The 18,502-nt window shown below is 42.0% G+C and overlaps 1 protein-coding gene across 4 annotated transcripts in view; it reads right to left on the bottom strand.

The window, feature by feature from the left end:
• MYO6 (myosin VI) overlaps nucleotides 1-18,502 on the bottom strand; it is a 99,184-nt gene extending 80,682 nt beyond the window's left edge. For all 4 annotated transcript variants that reach the window (XR_006180853.1, XM_042881120.1, XM_042881098.1 and 1 more), the window contains exon 1: nucleotides 18,454-18,502. The gene's annotated coding sequence lies outside the window, so the exon portion shown is untranslated. The remainder of the gene's footprint in view (nucleotides 1-18,453) is intronic.

The following is an 18,502-nucleotide window of genomic DNA, read 5'->3' as shown; positions in this document are numbered from 1 at the left end:
TGAAGCAACCAAAGGCACACATGATCACAGCACATCTGATGTTAAAGTAATCTGAAAATAACGCATGCAGAATCATGACTAGCAGGGTCGGCCCTTGAGCATAATTACAGATTCCCTTACAGAAGCTTATGCAGAAGGCAAACCACTGTGGTCACATGCTCTGAACACCCTATTTGTTTTGGCAGAAAAGCCAAAAGTAGAGTCAAGGAAAGCTTTCTGTCAGGTTGTAAATGCAGCCACAAAATGTGATTCAGGTGTTTTTAAATTCAAAACTTCCCAAGCAATTACAGCAAAAAAAAAAATTTTGAGAATAGTCACTGTAATGCCACCAATGCCACTTCCCAATCTGAGTTTGTAGCTCCAAGATTAGATATAGCATTGATCTATGACACCCGTGCTCTTTGAAAAAGATTTTTTCTGTAATCTGAAATGTGGGCTAACCTTGAAAGACTGGGAAACTCCTCTAAGAAATGAGACATAAAGTCACCACGTCCTGTCCCCACATAGTCTTCATTCAGACTAACTGAATTCATATGCCTAAAACACATCCATCCCGTGATAGCCTGATGGCTAGATACACTGAAGAAGGACAGCAAATCTAAATTCCGAATGAAACTGAGCGTCTACTAAATAAAAGGTGCTGTAATATTCATGACCACTTTTCCTTTTCTTCCTTCAGTTACATGAGCAGGCATAGTCTTCATTTTGCTTCCCTTCCTTTAAGAAATACTGATGGGCTAGCATCCATCCTACATGCATTTTGAGGTGTTAACTAACTTTACTTTCTACCAAATAGCTTTACCAGATCCAGTCTGATCTCCTAGAGAAAACGTGAACAAAGAGCTGGGGAATATCAGGTGACCTGCTAAGGAGCATCCTCCGCTTTATTTTCACCCCAAAGGAAACCAATTGGTGTGCCTGGAGCCAGAATGCAGTGAACGCAGGCAAGCAAGAGGCTCAACTTGTGAGCAAGCGCCTGAGATAACTAGCGCACACATCTCTAATCAGCCTTCATCCAGATGCTAATGGTTCCTGGTACGGGAAAGGAGGGAAATTGTAGACCGTTGCTCTACAATAATCAGGGCAGGGTTAGGGCTTCTTTTTTCTTTTGCCCTTCATTTATTTGCATTTTATCTTCAACTTGATCGTAATTTTAATCTAATCTTTATGTCTGAATACATTGCATTAGTGTTCATACAACACATAGCTACCAATCACATCACACTACTTCATCAGCAAGAAAGGGAAGATAGCTTACACTTACAAAGGAAAAAAAATATTCAAGAAGCCAAGTCATTCTTCTTTTCTCCCTCCCTAAGGAAGCACTGTTCCTTCTGCAATACATTTTGCCTTAGACTCACAAAGTTCAGCACTTCACATGCATGTTTATGTTAAAAAATTGAGCTCAAACATCAGCCACAGTGAGACTCCCCTACAGATCTTATACAGAGATCATGATCTTGCCCTGTAAAAACAACACATGATTAAAATTACCTTCAGTTCTCTCTGAGTTGCCACAAGAGGATCCAGCTGGGCTTTAGGCCATGAGCAGCCATCAGGCAGCTCTCACAAGCCCAGCTCATCAGCACTGTGCTGCCCTGATCCCGCAGCCCCAGCTGCAGGGGGAAACCATGTGCTGGGACAGTGTCCTGTAGCCCAAAAAGGTGTCAAAGTACTTGGACAACAGGCCTCAAGGTAAAATGGCCTACCTGCTCCTGCTCACTTCCCACAGACAATGACATGAACTGCAAACCTGGCAGCAGCAGGATCCGAAGTGCAGGGAAGCTCTGTTCCTTCATGTCCAGACATAACATTGTTCAGTTTTTCTGAACAAAGCTGCTGCTTATTCAACCCGCACAGAGCTTTAATCCTCATGTTTTGTCTAACACAGGGCCACAGATTCCTCTGCTTGTGGAATGGATGAGACATAAAATGGGGCCCGACATGCCAAAGCACAGCCAGTGCAGTCGTGCAGTTTGATTCAAGGGTCAAAATTTCCAATCATGTCCTTCAGCCACATCAACTTACATAAGCTTTTCTTTCAGGTATGGGCAACACATAATAAAATGTAAATCCAAATTGTTTCCAAAACACATTAGAAGACATAATTTTAAAAACATTATTAAAAATAACTACCCTTGAAAACCATGTACGAGGCTTACCATGGAAACTTTCAACTTCCACATACAAGATCATACAAGCAAAATGTTACTCTTCTCCACAACCTATAGACACAAAAGTATATTCTAAACGCTCCCCAAAAAATGCTCTTCTCCTCCCCTTGGGAAGATTCAGCCTCCTTACTCGCTGGCTAATGCTTACTCCCCATTAAGTGGGAAAACACAAAGACGTAACAATTTGTGACTTAGGAAAGAGCATCAAAGAACAGGTGAGGTAATTTGAAAGCTCATTGCCCCAGGGACAAAAGTCACTTTTCCCAATTCCCCTTCTCCCCACCTGACCAGCACCAACCCCAGAGCACCTGCAACACTAACCAGTGTATCCAGTGCACCAGGACAGCATTAAAAAAAACAATCTCCAAAGGGGATGGCTTCATGCATTTTAATAATTCCTCCCAGATCAAAATGAGGATGAATGAACTTCCATTGCCAGCACAAAGTAGCAAATATAACACCAAGAAAGCAAAAATCAGAGCAGAAACTCCTCCAGGCAACAAGCTTTTACATTGGATCTCCAGTCTTGAAAATCCACCACATGTGAAAGGTGTGAAGGACACAGGTGTAGAGAATGAATACAGACCAAGTATCACTTTTTCAAGACAGAAAACTAAGTCTCGTACTTCAAGATTCAAGCAGACTTCATCATTTTTAACATTCTGTACTTCCTTAGTCATGACAATTTCCTTCACTAAAACCAAAATATTTAATTCAGAAACACAAAGAAAATGTGACACACATAACATAGAGTATTTTTGTAATGACTCAAGTTAAAAACTCAAACCTCCCTAAACCTAATGGTTTTTCCACTGCTTTGAAGATTTTGTTCAACATTTCACAAAAGGCATTGCATTTTCTACCTCCCCCAGCTGATGATATCTGCAGCGTGTTGCAAAATTCAGCAAATATGTGCAAGCGTGGCCTGAATTACCTGGGCCTCACCTTGACTTCAGATGTTCACAGCTGATCCAGAGAATTTTAGTTTCAGAGAATAAAGGCACATTTTTAAATATTTCAAAGAGAAAAACATGCAACAATTTTTTCCTTCTTTCCATGCTTTTGCAACACGAACATAATAGAAACTCCACTTGTGAAGCTTTCTCAACTGATTATTGGCACTTTTCTGAACTATCTGAGGTCAAGGATAGTTGAAACTGTATTCTCCAAATACAAAAGTAGGGTACTTAATGCGGATCACAGAAAGATTTGATCAATGTGACCCCTGGGATTTAAATAACACACTTCTAGACCAGTTGTTTTTAACTGCTGGTTCAAAAGTCCCCAGAAGAGAGATCAAGAGAAGTAGTATTCTAAAGAACATACAGATGTGAAGTTTCTGACAGAATCCAGCCACCCAATAGAAACATCAGGGGAGTATGAAAACCAGGAGGACTAAGTTGTTCTTATAGAGTGAAGAGAAAAACTTAGCAGCTGACTTCACATGTTCAAATAATGTCCACACGTACAAAATGAAGTTGAGAGAACTGAAAGGCAATCAAATGGAACTGCCTATACTTGTGAGAAGGACCAGGCGTAGGTGGAGCACTAATGCACCAAGCAGCCATTCCCACTTAGCGCTTTCATTTCATTAACATTCTTCAAGAAATTTCTAATTTTCTCATCACCGCTCCCAAGAAACAGGCACAACTTCATTTAATTCAACTTGCTCTACATCACTTGGATTCACATAGGTGTCACAAGAGGAAAAAACAGACATAATTAGATCAATTCAGATCAGTTGCTATAAAATCCATGGGTTTTGTCATTTGGCACATTTAAACCTACTATCCAGTTAATCAATTAGAGAAGAGGATAACGTGAAATAATTCTTAAGCACACTTCAATGAAACTTAAATCTTCTTATACTTTTTTGTTTAATTCAAACACCTTCTGTGATCAAGAAGAGCACCTTTAAAGCCTTCCTCCAAGCCTAGCCCCATCTATTAACCGATGAGTTTCAAAATCCTTCCCATTTAAAACTTAAGGCACATCCCCTTGATTCCTCCAAGGCCAAGGCCAAGGCAGTGTATTTTCTTCCTGCACATTTTCACAACTTTCTTATACTTCTCCAATTCCAGTAAAATAGAAATTCCATGAAGTTTTAAACAAATTTGTTGCCTGACAAAATAGGATAAAGATCACATAATCACATATTAAATACATACACTACATGGAAAGCAGAAAAATCTGTAATCACTGGAAATATAATCACTGGAAACCACACACAGACCAGAAATAGATAATATTTTAAATACAATGGCAATGAAGCATTTGGAAAATTCTCTTCTAGAATTACTTCCAACACAGATCCTGAAGTAGAACTGGTTCTTTCCTTCTTCCTAGGTCAACATGTTTCAACCAGTGACTCAAAAGACTTCACACCCAGTCTGCAAAGCAGCTGCCTTTTTTATTTTAAACATAAATGTGGCCAAATTATATGTGTTATGTCCTTTTAACAGTATCACTCGAAAGAATTTCAGTCTCAACATTTGCAGATATTGCAAGTACTCAGAAACACTAACAGTGGCAATCAAAACATGAAGGAGACTGTCAGAAATGTCACGCATAACCTTCTGGTGACAGAAGCATTCAATCAATGCATTTGTAATTACAAGCAAGACCCTCACTGCTGCCTGCCCACAGTTCAAAATGAAACAGTTACTGATGTTTTTTTCCCTGCTGAAGAATGAGAAACACAGTTCTAAAGCACACAGACATAGAAGTGGCTGTACAGTAACTGAAGACCATATGATCTTTTGGAACTTATTTCAGTGAACTCACAAAAAAACAACCTGACCACTTCCTTGCTTTCTGCAGCATCCTCTTCAGCTTTATGGACTTTTCAGTTCAGGAAAGATGTGGAGCTCCTGGATTGGGTCCAGAGGAGAACCACTGAGATGATCAGAGGGCTGAAGCACCTCTCCTATGAAGAAGGTTGAAGAACTGGGCTTGTTTAGCTTGGAGAAAAGAAGACTCCAGGGAGACCTCACTGTGGCCTTCCAGTACTTGAAGGGAGAATATAAACAGAAGGGGGAATGGCTATTTACAAGAGTGGATAGCAATAGGACAAGGGGAATTGTTTTAAACTGAGACAGGGAAGATTCAGGCTAGATATTAGGAGGAAGTTTTTCACCCAGAGGGTGGTGACGCACTGGAACAGGTTGTCCAAGGAGGCTGTGGATGCCCCATCCATGGAGGCATTCAATGCCAGGATGGATGTGGCTCTGGGCAGCCTGGTCTGGTGGTTGGTGACCCTGCACACAGCAGGGGGGTTGAAACTAGGTGATCATTGTGGTTCTTTTCAACCCAGGCCATTCTGTGATTCTGCAATTCTATAACTTCTGTCTTACAACATTCCAACTGAAGTTCACTGATGCACGCTATCTGGGACTCCAATGTGGTGGTCTTAAGTCAATAAAACTTCTTTGTATATTCATGCAAAATTCGAATTCCTCAGGAGCTTAAATTGGAGCCACCAGGAAATTCTACAGAGAAGGCAAACACGATTGATTCAAACTCTTTCTTGAGAACAGAAGTAATTCAAATCTCCTTTCACAATGGATATTTCTTCACACTATTACAGGATCTAAAGCATGCTTGTGGAGAGGAGGGGAAGCACCAAGCCCCTCATAGATTTCCTGAAATCACTGGAGCTGTTTCCTCTTTAGAGGAAAAGTTTTCATCAAAGTAGAGCTTTTGTTTTTGAATTTTTCAAGGGAACTGGTAAACTAAAGCTTTTACATACAGCTTCTTACAGCACCATGTATTTAGAAGTCTTCTAAGATCATCTTAGAAAATACTGAAAACATAACGTGAAAGAAAAAAATCATATACAGAATAGAAATGTAGTACCACAAAGAACTCTGACAGTTAAATGAAGTCAGACACTTCCTGAGGAACTCAAAAAGCTCAAATCCATTGTTTGGTATTGAGATAGACAATACAGAGAAAACACAATGTTCAGGCAGATTCCAGAGACCACTGCAAAAAGCTTAGAGCATCTTGAGGCAAGACCTCAAGAATAATTGAGTTCAAAAAAAGTGAAGGTAACAGGACAAATCAGACCAATCAACGAAACCCAAATCTCACTGAATTAAAAAAAAAAAAAACAAACCACCCAGGTAACAACAAACACAACAGCCACACATCCCATAAACCCATTTTGGAAAGTGTATCGTCAAATAACAAATGAATCAGCATCCCCATCACACCATGTTACTGGAGACTCCACCTCTCTTTACGAAGACTCATGTTCCACCCTTCACAATAGCATACCTGTCTTCAATTACATGGACATGCATGCTTCCTTTTGCTGACTGAAGGACAGACCCAAGGTCTGAAGAATTATCTTATCGTTTCTACTAAAAAATAGAGAATTTTTGAAGGACACACTAGATTGTAATTTGAAATACTATATTTAAGCCTGGAGCGTATTTTTCCCAAAATAGCCAACAAAGAATAAAAGCAGCTGATATCTCTTTCTTATTAGACAGAAATAAAATTAATAATATTAATCTTCAACCTGCCTTTGTACTTCAGTATAGATGCTCTGTTAAAAGGAAAATCCCATCTTTCAGAATTTCTGCTTCAATTAGGTAACTTAGAAACAGAATTCATTTAGCTTTAACTGCTTACACTGACAAGCTTAAAAGTAAATAAATAAATACACAAATTAAGGCTTCTGACTCAATTGCCAGTTCTTGGAAACAACAAAGAAAACAAGAAATTAATCAAATCCCTGTTCTCAAACACCCGCACAATCTGAAAGTCTTTTCCTATTCTCCTTTCACAGACAAGAATGAGAATGGTGACTCATGCTGGCTAACCTCTCAGTCCCATGACCTGTGAAAGATAGAAACCTGATTCTGCTAGAAGAAAAATACCACTGCCTCTGGTCTGTTAACAGATAACATTATTATTATTATACAGAAGTGCAGAGTTAGCAAAATTCCCTATGTTCAAATTAAAACTGAGAAGCAAAAGTATATTTCAAAGGCTATGTAAAAATAAGCTTTTTTTTTTCCTCCATTTCTATTATGTAAAACTCATTCAACTTTTACTAGATGCTTTAACAATTAATTTCTTCACACATCCAGCATGCCGTGTGACACAGCGATCTTCTTCTGATATGGAAGTTTTTGACAGCATTCCTGAAATGCATACAGCACCCTGTCATAAGAGCATAGGAAGCTACAGTAAGCCAGGCGTGGCTTCAAGAAGGAATACTGAGCCACCCAGGAAATGCTGTAATAACTATGAAAGCCTCCCTGTAGCTTACTGCTGTAACAATCTCAAACCAAGTTTTTACTGAACAACATAATGGCAGGGAAGCATGGGGCAGAGGTTTCACCTGATCTGTTTCACCTGATCTGTTCCTTGGAACAAGAATACAGTAAAAGACAGACCTTCATCACTGTGAATGATTTTAGTCTTCCTTTCATTCCTTCCACTCATCTCCCCTTCCCTCTAAGGTATTCCACCTCACAGCCTCTGAATGATTCTTGCCATCTAAAAGGGGAGCAAATCACATTTACAGTTAAAATGTTAGCTATAATCAGGTCAACCAACATGGAAATAGCTGTATCGCTGGTGATATCTAAGAGAAAACATGACAGCAGAATGGCCACATCCTAGAAAATGGAGTGACATTATTCCAGGCAAGAAATTCTCCCTGAAGTGCTCTAGACTGCACTTGGCTTTGGAGAGCTTTGGCACTCCCCTTCTAAAACGTTCTCTAGAAGTGCCTTCTCCCTTAAACATTAAGCTGCAGTGGAAATTAGCTTCAAAAGCACATCTTTAGCTCAATATAACAGTACTTTCATTCTCAGTTTCTTCCATTTTTCCCTAAACAGGAAAATACTGTTGCTTTAGTCTAGGAATTCATGAGCATTTCATGCATCAAAAAGCATAGGGATTTCTTTGCTAGGACACTCTTGGCACAGTTAAAATGTGCTACTGTTGACCAAGAACAACATCAGTGCAATATCAACCAGTGCAAGGACCCCAGAGGAGTCCCCAGAAGAGCAGCAATCCTCAATAACGTGCAACAACAGAAAACACTCCATCCTATGGATTTAGACACAGGCGAGAACTTTTCATTGCTGGTCTTGCAAAGCTGTGCCCAGCCCATATGATCTAAGCCTCCTGGGACAGGAGCATTGCACACAGTAAATGTCACCTCCACATCACTCCCTCAATCTCAGAATGATTGCAAGGGAAACTGCAGGTTGATAGCTTCCAAGTAATTACAGTCATTGCCAATTCAGTGCTTACTAGCAATTCCACATTGGTCATCCTCAACACGGAAGGCAGAGTAGAGAAAGACATGGATTTTGATTAAAAGAAACTCTCTTCCCAATTCTTAAATTCCTCTTCCACCAGCTGTCCTGCACTGTCTCTTCATTACTCTTCTCATTAGTCATAAAGTCTGGTTGCCAAGGAAATCAAAAATCAGCATCTCTTTCATTCCTTGAAAACTGTAATGCTGCAGCCAGTTTTACATGCCGTACTGTACAAACTCCATTTGAAATCTATCCTGATTTATGCAGTCCATGATGAGCAGGGAGATTGTGGAGCTGCATTCGCATTTGTAGGACTGATGCCATGTAAATGCTTTTCATTTCCAGGAAGCTGTGAAAAACAAAAGGCAGGACAGGATATCCTGGAACTAGAAAGGTAAAAGCAAAAAAAGAAAAAACAGAAAAATGTCCTGGGAATAGCCTTTAGACAGAGCTTCTTTAAGGACATCAGCTGATTCTAAAAGCAGAAGTATTCTATTCACAGGGAGTCAGTTGGTGAAGCCACACACAAATACCTGCACCTGACATACCACAGATCAAGGTCACACCTTTGTTGCAGCCTGTAAAGATCCAGGTAGGTAATGGCTAAAATAACGCAGCCCAATCCAGATGACATGCGAGTAACATATCCTGGAGTGTCCGCCATGTTTTATGTTCCAGTGAACTCCAAATAAATGCTATCACATGCATCTGGGTCAAAATTTGACTGCCATTACACCCGGCAGTGCAGAGATGTGGTATCAGCTATCACAGACTCAACTATGACTCACTGCAGTCTGGAGCCTCGCACCAAGTCATTCCCATTCCAGTTGGGTGGGTGCCCTTTGGGGAGACACCACGTACCTCCCCCTCAGCTGGAGAAGGATCATTAAAAACCCGTCCATAGTCTTCTTCCATTCTCTCTTCCTGTGAGTATTGAACGATAAGTGAAAACCACAACAGAACACAGTGAAACTGAAGGCTGTGTTTTCTAAACTGCCTAGTTCCTAAGTTCAGCACCTCAAAAAAGCAGGAACCCTTACAGGAGATTAAAAAAAACCCAACACCTCTATTTATCACATGGATGTGCTTACCTCAGTGTCAGACCTGACACTACTAGTTAAGACTTCTGTGGGTATGCCTGCCTAGGATAAGTTTTTCATGACAAAAATAGGGCATGAATTTAAAAATGAAGCATCCATACAACCCTGGTGCACAGCTGTATCTTGTCAGCTGTAATTTCACCATAAAATTCATGCAGTGCTTGAAGTCACAGGTCCTTGTAAGAGGGCTCCTGCCTCAGCTGTCTCCCAGAAACTTTTTTTGGCTATTGTAAGATGGCTGATAGAAAAGCGACTGCTCAAGAGGGGATGTTAAATTCAAGGCAAACATGAGCCAATTAGTTCTCAGAGACTACATCTCACCATGTCACGACTCATCCTCATCTTCAGGCGTCACTCCAAAACATCTACCTGTTAAAACAACATTTTGCCTCAGTGTCATTCTTCAAGCATTCCCTTCTGAAACTTCCAGACTCATTTTGACCTGCTCAGCTCACAGGCCTCTCCTGCCTTGGCATCTTCCCTCAGTTCCCAAATGCTTACCCAGAAGCAGCTTGTCTCAAAATTCTCCTCTTCCAGCTAGTTGCCTTCTCTCTTGCTCCTGCCTAGAACTAACCCAGCACAGTCACTGAGCAAACATGCCAACAACATAAAGTATCCTTTGTTCACTTTTGTCCCTCCCACAGGGATTCATGAAGAAACCAACATTAATACAGAAAACAACCAATCTCTAATAGCCGTTTTTGTGTGAAATTAAACAGATTTCCACAGCCATTTGATGCACTCAAAGTATATACTTACTAGTCATGTGAGCTACCAATTTCTGACTGAAAAAAATAAAAATCAGGGAACAATAGAACTGCATTCTTTTAGGATGTAAATACGTTCTCCTTTTACACAGCTCCGTAACTGATCCACGACTGTAACTGAAGGGTTTGCAACAGAAGCTGCAAATGGCATTCAAAAAAAAGTCCAGGAATCATCTCAGTCTCTTCAAACCACTGATTAAATGATGACAACATGAACAGACACAACTCCTTAACAAATAAAGAAGATGACTTCCCACACTAGTAAAAAAAGAAATTGGTTCCAAAGAAATTCAATACAGTATTTTAAAAATAAGTATATGCATGAAAAAAAAAAAAAAATGGGAAAAGCAGTAAGGATTTAAATTGAAAGAGTATACAGTCAAAATATTTTCTATATTTTTCATCACTGCTTTGTTGGTGAACATATCCACATGTAATCAGCACGCAGCAGAGAAACCTCCAACTCATCAGATGCCATTTTGTGGCACATTATTTATTTACCATAGGAAAAGAATGCTACAGCCTGAAGAAGAGCATCTATTTAGATGACTGCACTGCAAAAGCCACGTTCTGCGGGTGTTGACCATAAGATATGACTTGTACAGCGTGACAGCACACTAAGAAACCTCATGTTTAAGATTTCTCTCCCTAAGTTAGTAGCATAATTTATTTTTCTTTGAAAAGATGCAGAACTTCAAAGTAAAACATACAACAGCATGTAAAATTTGTTTCAGATTACAATCAGAAGCTGATGGGAAATATATTTGAAAAAGCATCCTTACCCCAAGCGAAGGTTAGAATTTCTACTTGTATAAATGACCAAGAAAATACTGAGATGTTGTGGGTGTTTGAAAAGTAGTGTAACAAGTCAGCGAACAGCTGAAGAAAAAAATTATTTTCATTTCTGACACTTGTACAGTGAACCAAACACTTGCTCAAAGTCCATATAATCTGAGATTGTGTGCCTGACAGTGACTGTTTTCCACGGCTTGTGAAGACACAGGACAGCTCTAATTGGACTGCTCTTTAAAGACCAACATCACTACATCACCTCTGGAACTTCTTCTATATACTCACATTTAAATACTTTGTTCCTAACATTTCTGTTTCAGTACAGCTATGATAAATGAGCCCGTTTCTATTCTGTCTTCTGGGAGCTGAGAAATTTAAAACAACCTTCGTGCCATGACCACAAGAAGATCAGTTATTGATATCTGTAAAAACATTAAAGCCTCAATGAAACAGCTTCTTTGCAACTAAGAGCAAATAAGGACAATAAAGCAATGACGCAACACGCACGTGTATGCCCACAAATGAATACACAGCTGGTAGGTCTATTTTTAGGAAAAAATTAAAAGAGGAGGAGAAAATGGGCCCGGCAGATTGCTCATCAAAAGGGAAGGCAGTGAGTAAGAGCTGGAGAAACAGCATCATTCTGCAGCACCCACACAAGTAATGCTCCTTGTGCCACAACGCAGAATGCCATGCATGGCCTGAACACCTGCTGAAGACAAGCTGTGTGAACACAGGGAAATGATCAGAAATGATCCAAGTGATCAGAAAACACTGTAAAAATAACCACTTACAAATTAGGCAAAGGTTTATCTCCTCAGTTTCTATACCTTTGTAAGGTACAAAGGTGAGAAAAGAAAGGAAAAATAAATCATTGTAGATTTGTCATAGAATCATTTCAGTTGGGAGGGAACCTTAAAGGTCCAACTAGCCCAACACCCCTGCAATGAACAGGGACACCGACAACTACGTTGGGTTGCTCAGACCCCTATCCAGACTGGCTTGAACATTCCCATGGATGGAGCTTCTACCACCACCCTGGGCAACCTGTTCCAGTGCCTCATCACCCTTATCATAAAAGACTACTTTCTTATATCCAGTCTAAATATCCGCTCTTTAATTGTGAAACCATTTCCCCTTAGTCCCTGCTGAAAAGTCTGTCCTCTTCTTTCTTATAGCACCCCTTTAAGTACTGAAAGGCTGCCATTAGGTTCTCCCCAGTGCCTTCTCCAGGCTGAACAGCCCCAGCTCTCAGCCTGTCCTTGCAGGGAGATGCTCCATCCTCTGGATCACTTTGTGGCCCTCCTCTAGACACACTTTAAAGATTCTTATTTTCATACAGTAATAAAAGACTACACTATTTTAGGGCCCAGTAGAGTCCATGATTGTTAGAATCTTTTGCAGTCCTACTGTTCCAGCTCTGAGAATCCATACGCATGCTCCTTACTTCTGCATTTCTTTCTGCTAGTGAAATCAACAACGGGTTACATAGGTTTAGAGGACAGCAAAATGCTGTGGTTTCATGAGGTGGGGTAAACGAAAGCAGTAATCTCTCATTCTCCACCCTGCATTTCTGCTACTGTGTTGCTCCCACTGCCCCCGTCTCCAGGCTCCAGTATTCATTGTGTCCCCTGCAGCAGTGAGATGTACAAAGGACTTTCTGTTACCTCCTGCAGTCTGCAAAGACAGGTGCAAGAGCAGCCAAGCTGCTGGGGGAACTGCAAGCAATTACATCCGTCCAGCTATGCATGGCATTACAGCCCTAGAGAATCATTGGAATTGAAGCCATTAAAATATTTGTTAGCCTTTTCATTCCCCTAATGCTTTGATCTTTCTCCTGGAAAATGCAGTGTGTAAGCTCTGGTGTCTGCAACAGAGGAGGTCAATGCATATGTGAAGCCCTGACCTTGCAGACCAGCTACAGAACGTTCCCTTTGCAGAACACTTCACTGTCTCTTCCTGGGCAGACCCACAGGCAGACGCCCACTGAGGAAATGGAAGATGCAGCAAAACGGCCCCTCTTCATCTCCAAACATTTTCTAAAAGATTCTCATCGCCACCACCTCTCCTGAAGAGTGGCTGCAATGCAGTGCACTGGAATAAATTTGGAAACATTTCAGATGGGAGCTCAAAGAACCGTGTGACCCCATACAGTCACCCAGCCATGGCCCTGCCTGGCCTGGTGCCCAAGCAGGCCGCAGCCCTTCCACGACTGATTCTGTAATAACGCGGTCATTCCAACATCACCTCTCAGTCAGCTCTCTGTGCAATTAGGAACAAACCTGGCGTGACCAAAGCTTTGCCAACTGATAATGAAAATTCCCAGAAAAATCCATGAGAACAGCTCTGATTTAGCTCAGGAAGCTGCTGCTGTCACTCCAGCCACCCATCCAGCTGACGTGACAGAGATGTTGGTTGGTCAAGCGCTGAATTGTCACATTCTCTACTTCTACTTTTTCCCCTCCAAATTTCAAAGCCATGCTAATTATAAAGAAGCCAATTCTTTCAAGATACTTAAAGTTTACCCACTATGAAAATATATTTAATGAAAATATAACTAACTTCTCTTGCAAAAATCAATTCAGCAAAGTCACTGCGTGAATTGCAACGTTGCTCCAAAAAGCAAATAGAAGTTTTGTTTTATTTGATGTTAAAAGGCTTTTTGTAGGATTACTTATGAATTCAGGATACACTCAGATCTCAAGGTGATGACTGAGAATTTTCCCGCTGTGGTTCTTAAGAGCAGACTGGACCCTGACACTCAAACATACTGCCCTGGCAATCCTCCTGGCCACTCAGATACCAACCCACACGAACCCATGGTTCCATAACGTGTTATAGCAGTAGCTGTGATGTGGCCTGCACAGCTTGAGCATGCCTACAGGAGCTGAGATCTACACAGGAACTGCAGGACAAGCACAGCCTGGAAGCAACTTGCTCCCACTACACTCATTCACTGGGAAAAACTCAGTGTTCTTCAGGGGCTCCCAAACTACCTTCCATATCCACGGGTAACAGCAGGTTTCCATTTTGACCTGTGACACACACAGCAGTGGCAGTGCCAGCCTGAACTAGCTCCACTGTGGCCTGCCCCATTTTTGCATGCTATTCAGCAACAGGGAAGTTGACACTTCATCTACAGAGATCAACTCAAAACATTCATTTATTTCATGTGTTCTTTGCAGTATTGGTGCCAATCAGAAATACACCTTTTAAGTCTCAGTTCCCATTATTTACTACAAATGTAACACATCCATTGCAAACAATTCTAAACATACAGTATGCTATGTTAAAATGTTACATCACAGGTCTATTTTTATTTGCCCATGCATAGTTCAAAAAGCAGATTCAGAATGAGGGTACCAAAATAAATGCAATCTATTTTACAATTGATAGTTATTAAAAAAAAAAAAAAAAAAAAAAAACACCAAATTTGACACTGACAATTGTTTAAAAGCATGTCAGAACAGAAGACACTGTAACATTTGGACACAGACTACGAAGTGACATACAGTGTATACTACAGTTGATGACAAATACTTTAGTTATTATCCCTCTGACTTTCCCAGTTTAAATCACAGTGTGGTTGCAGAACTACATTTCCTGCAGGATTACAGGCTGCACTACTAAGCCAGAGCATTTTGGTGTTGAACGCATGTTGCAATAACCTGCCTGCACACCAGCAACTTTAAAACAAAATGCATTCAGCTGCAACAACAAATCACCAGAAACAACTGAAATAATCTACTTTTGTATTACAGAATTTGGATTTCTCTTGAGCATTGAAATGACTTTTTCTTGATAAGCCCAGGACAGAACCCAAGAAGAACCTGAAGAATTCATCAGGCTCAAAGTTCCGCACAAGAAGTCAAAGAGTGTCCCTCATACAGCTCCGTCCTTCTTCCAGGAACTTTCTCTAAAAGCAGATTCCACCTCTGCTTACTCCAAGGTTTTCCCAAAGCACAGCCACTGTTACCAACTAAAACAAATCCTTGGTACAAACTGGCTTCATCTTTTCTTGATAATTACCATCAGAAGAACAAAGACTTAGCACATTTAAGACGGTATTGTTTTGTCTCCTGGTCTCAACTTCCTTCTGCTTGAACAGAACTTGCTTGCCTTTTGTATTTGCAGATCAAGGGCTACATCTGGCCTTTACAGATCATGCTTTGCAAACCCTTTGCAAGCCTTGATGACCGTTTCCAGATCATAGCTCACATTTATCTTTCCTAAAGGGCAGCAAATGAAACTATGCACATTATTCTATTAGCTTAGACTTCACACCAAACGTTAAAAGATAAATTCTCACATTACTGCATCCTACTTCTTACTACAATCCCCTGCAACGTGCAGACTCATCCCCACAGCACTGTTGCCAATCTATTTGATGGGAACTCTCTTCTCCGAACACAGCATTTTGTACTTGATCACAGCCATGAAATTTATCAGAAACCCCTGTTCTCCAAAAGACAGCATCAAAAACAAGGCTCGGAAAGCCTCCTCTATCTCCTCCAAATTCTGTGCTAACCCAGAGCACAAGGATGATGACAACATCAGATCCGCAGGTGCCAGAACCGCCCTATGGTACTGCTTGAGCTACTGTTCCCATTTGACAATGACAACACAACTCCTCAAGAGCAGTCACCATACTTAGTATATTCAGACACAGTCCCTTAGGTTCAGCTGGTACCAAATTCTTCATATGAGCAAATAATTTCCTCAGAATCACCTGTTTTGGGTCAAAGAGCAGATCTGCTGCTCCTGGTGTGCTGCCTGTAGCACTGCATGCAGCTCTACATGCCTAGAACGAATACAAAAGTTTGGTAAACACATGACAGTGCTCTGCCTGCGTCCCATCCCAGCTCCACCCATGGCCAACCCTGAGCCACAGCAGCTCTACAGGATGGGCCTCTGAGGAGTTTTCTTCCATGAATTCATCCGGTTGCTTTTTTTGTCCCTTTGAGCTTTTAGTATCCACATGCTTCAGAAAGGATTTTCAAAGCTTAAGTAGCTACACATTGGGTAAGTAAAAAACACCCTTTTGTTTGCTTTTAACCTGCCAGCTTAATCTCATGCTTTGGCATTTTGTACTGAAAGCGACAGTAAAAAATTATTCCCTTCTCACCTTTGCCACATCACTCACATCATCATACATTGTATTTCCTCTGTCAAACCCTGTAACATCTCAGGGTTTTCTTCAGATTGGCATTATTAAACACCAAAATAGTGTGAAGGTTAGAGGGCTTTGTTTACAAGACTGCCTTTGCACGGGGAGCCAGGAGTTGACCTCCCTTATGGGACCGTTGTGGTTACTGTGTCCAAACACCGATAGCGCACGGAAGACTGCAGGACCATTATGGTTACTGTGCCCATCAAACACCAGAAGGCAGTCATCCTGGATCTCAAAAGATACAGAGCTCAGGGCAGGTTACACACTGACACCCACCCAGCTAGAAATACAGGGCAGGAGAAATGAGCTCAATTTGCAGTTTCTGCAAGCTACTACTTCTTCTTACTTCATGAAGTTAGTAAGCTTCTTCTTACTAGCTAGTAAGTTAGTAAGTGCTTCTTACTTCATGAAGTTAGTAAGCCTTGCAGCAAACTTCTTTACCCCTACGTTCGCTTGCTGATTTTATAGCTTCAGAGAGACGCAACTGTGTTTCCACAAAATAATTTATTAACTTACACATATTAAAAGCACATCCACTAAAAATATAAGCTAACTCTTAACTTCTACTTCTGAAACCTTTCCTATGTTGCTTTTACTAACTTGTGCTCCAACAATTCTGATATTTACCATCCCACCCCAGCAATAAACTCTTTCATTTTTATTCCTTGCAGTTATTTTATAAAATGTATACTTCAAATCTAACTTGCACATTACCACAGCTTTATGGCCTTTGAGCAAGCATCATATGACATTTGCTTATGGTTATAGATTTGCACAAGGAAAAAAATTTTTTAATCATTTAAGCGCTTCTGTTGTCCTTCAGCCTTTTCCCAGCATTTTTCTTTGTCTTGAAAACACAGCAGAAGAAAGGTTGCAGGTTAATGCTAACTCAGGAGTCCATCCCTGCCCCTGGTTAATATGCCACGCTTGGAATAAAGGAAGGTTGAACGCAATGGCCAACCTTTGTCCCCCAGCACCTGCTTGCCCAGTCCATAGGCCACACTGAGCCTGCAGTGCCAGCAAGCTATGGGATGACTCCATGGCTTGTTTTCTTCCAGGAATAATGTAGGACACCAAGGCTGGAGACATGACATGCTACTTCTCTCCACTTTGCAGAAAAGGGCTGACAAGCAGCAATGTTTAAATGAAATAATAAGTAACAACCATGCATTCCTGCAATCTGTAAGCTTTTAATTCAGGTATTTCAATTTTATGGGTCACTGGTAGCATCAGGATTTACTAGTCAGGAATGTGATCACCCAGTATCAGGCAAGCATCAGCAGTACCGACAATAACACTGTGAACCATCTTCAAGCAACAGCAAATGAAGAGGAAGACACTTTTAGTTCTTCTATTTAGCATCAAACACAAATTGCAGAAATCATAGCTGGGTTTCTGGCAGCTTATCACACTCATAGGTGCACTGCTTTCCCACAGGCAGCCTGCCACAGCACTTCGGCAGAAGCCCTCCAAGAGGAACTGCAGCTCAGACCATGCCCAGTTTTGTCCGGACAAGGCTGCAAAGAGTTTGTTTCCTTTACGGGGACAATCCTACAAGCACACAAGTGTTTTTCAAAGGATAAAACTCAGCGTCAGCTGGTACGTATGGCATTTCACAGAGAGAAAAAAAATAAGGGGAGAAGAGAGGGAAAGTTCAATGACTTTTCAGTGAAGGAAGTAAGGAGAAAGCACTTTAACCCCAGCAACACCTGATAAGGAAGGTCTGAGATGAATTCCTCCTACGGAGAGCGCTCAGGAAGGCGCCCGTCGGGCTCCGGCTCCGCGCGGCCGTGCCGCGGTACCGCCCGAGCCGCCGCCCGCCGCGTGCTGCCGGGAGCTGCCGGTACCTCCGCACATCTCCCGGCCCCGCGTTCCCCGGGACAGGCCGTGCCCGGCTCCCGCCGCCGCACCGCGGCCTCACCCGGCCGCTCCCGGCTCCGCCGAGTCCCACGGCCGCAACTCCCGCTCCGCGCGTCGACCGCCTTTGCTGCCGGAAAGCCGCGTACAACCCCGCGCACACCCCCACCCCGAGCCCCGCCGCCGGGAGCCGCCGGCACCTGCCCCGGGGCCGCCCGGAACGCTCCGGCAAGGGGAGGCCCCGCCGCCGCCGCCGCCCCCCGCCGCCGGGCAGGGGGAGCCCGGCCTGCGGCACGGCCGCGGCGTTACCTGCTAACGCGGCCGCCGCTCCACGTCCCGCTGCCACCGCTGCGCCGCT

The sequence above is a fragment of the Lagopus leucura genome, unplaced genomic scaffold, assembly GCF_019238085.1.
Source record: "Lagopus leucura isolate 7727_CA_CO unplaced genomic scaffold, USGS_WTPT01 Super-Scaffold_73, whole genome shotgun sequence".
Classification (NCBI taxonomy): domain Eukaryota; kingdom Metazoa; phylum Chordata; class Aves; order Galliformes; family Phasianidae; genus Lagopus; species Lagopus leucura.
The sequence above is the reverse complement of the archived record's forward strand: the minus strand, read 5'-3'. Positions and strand labels throughout refer to the sequence as shown.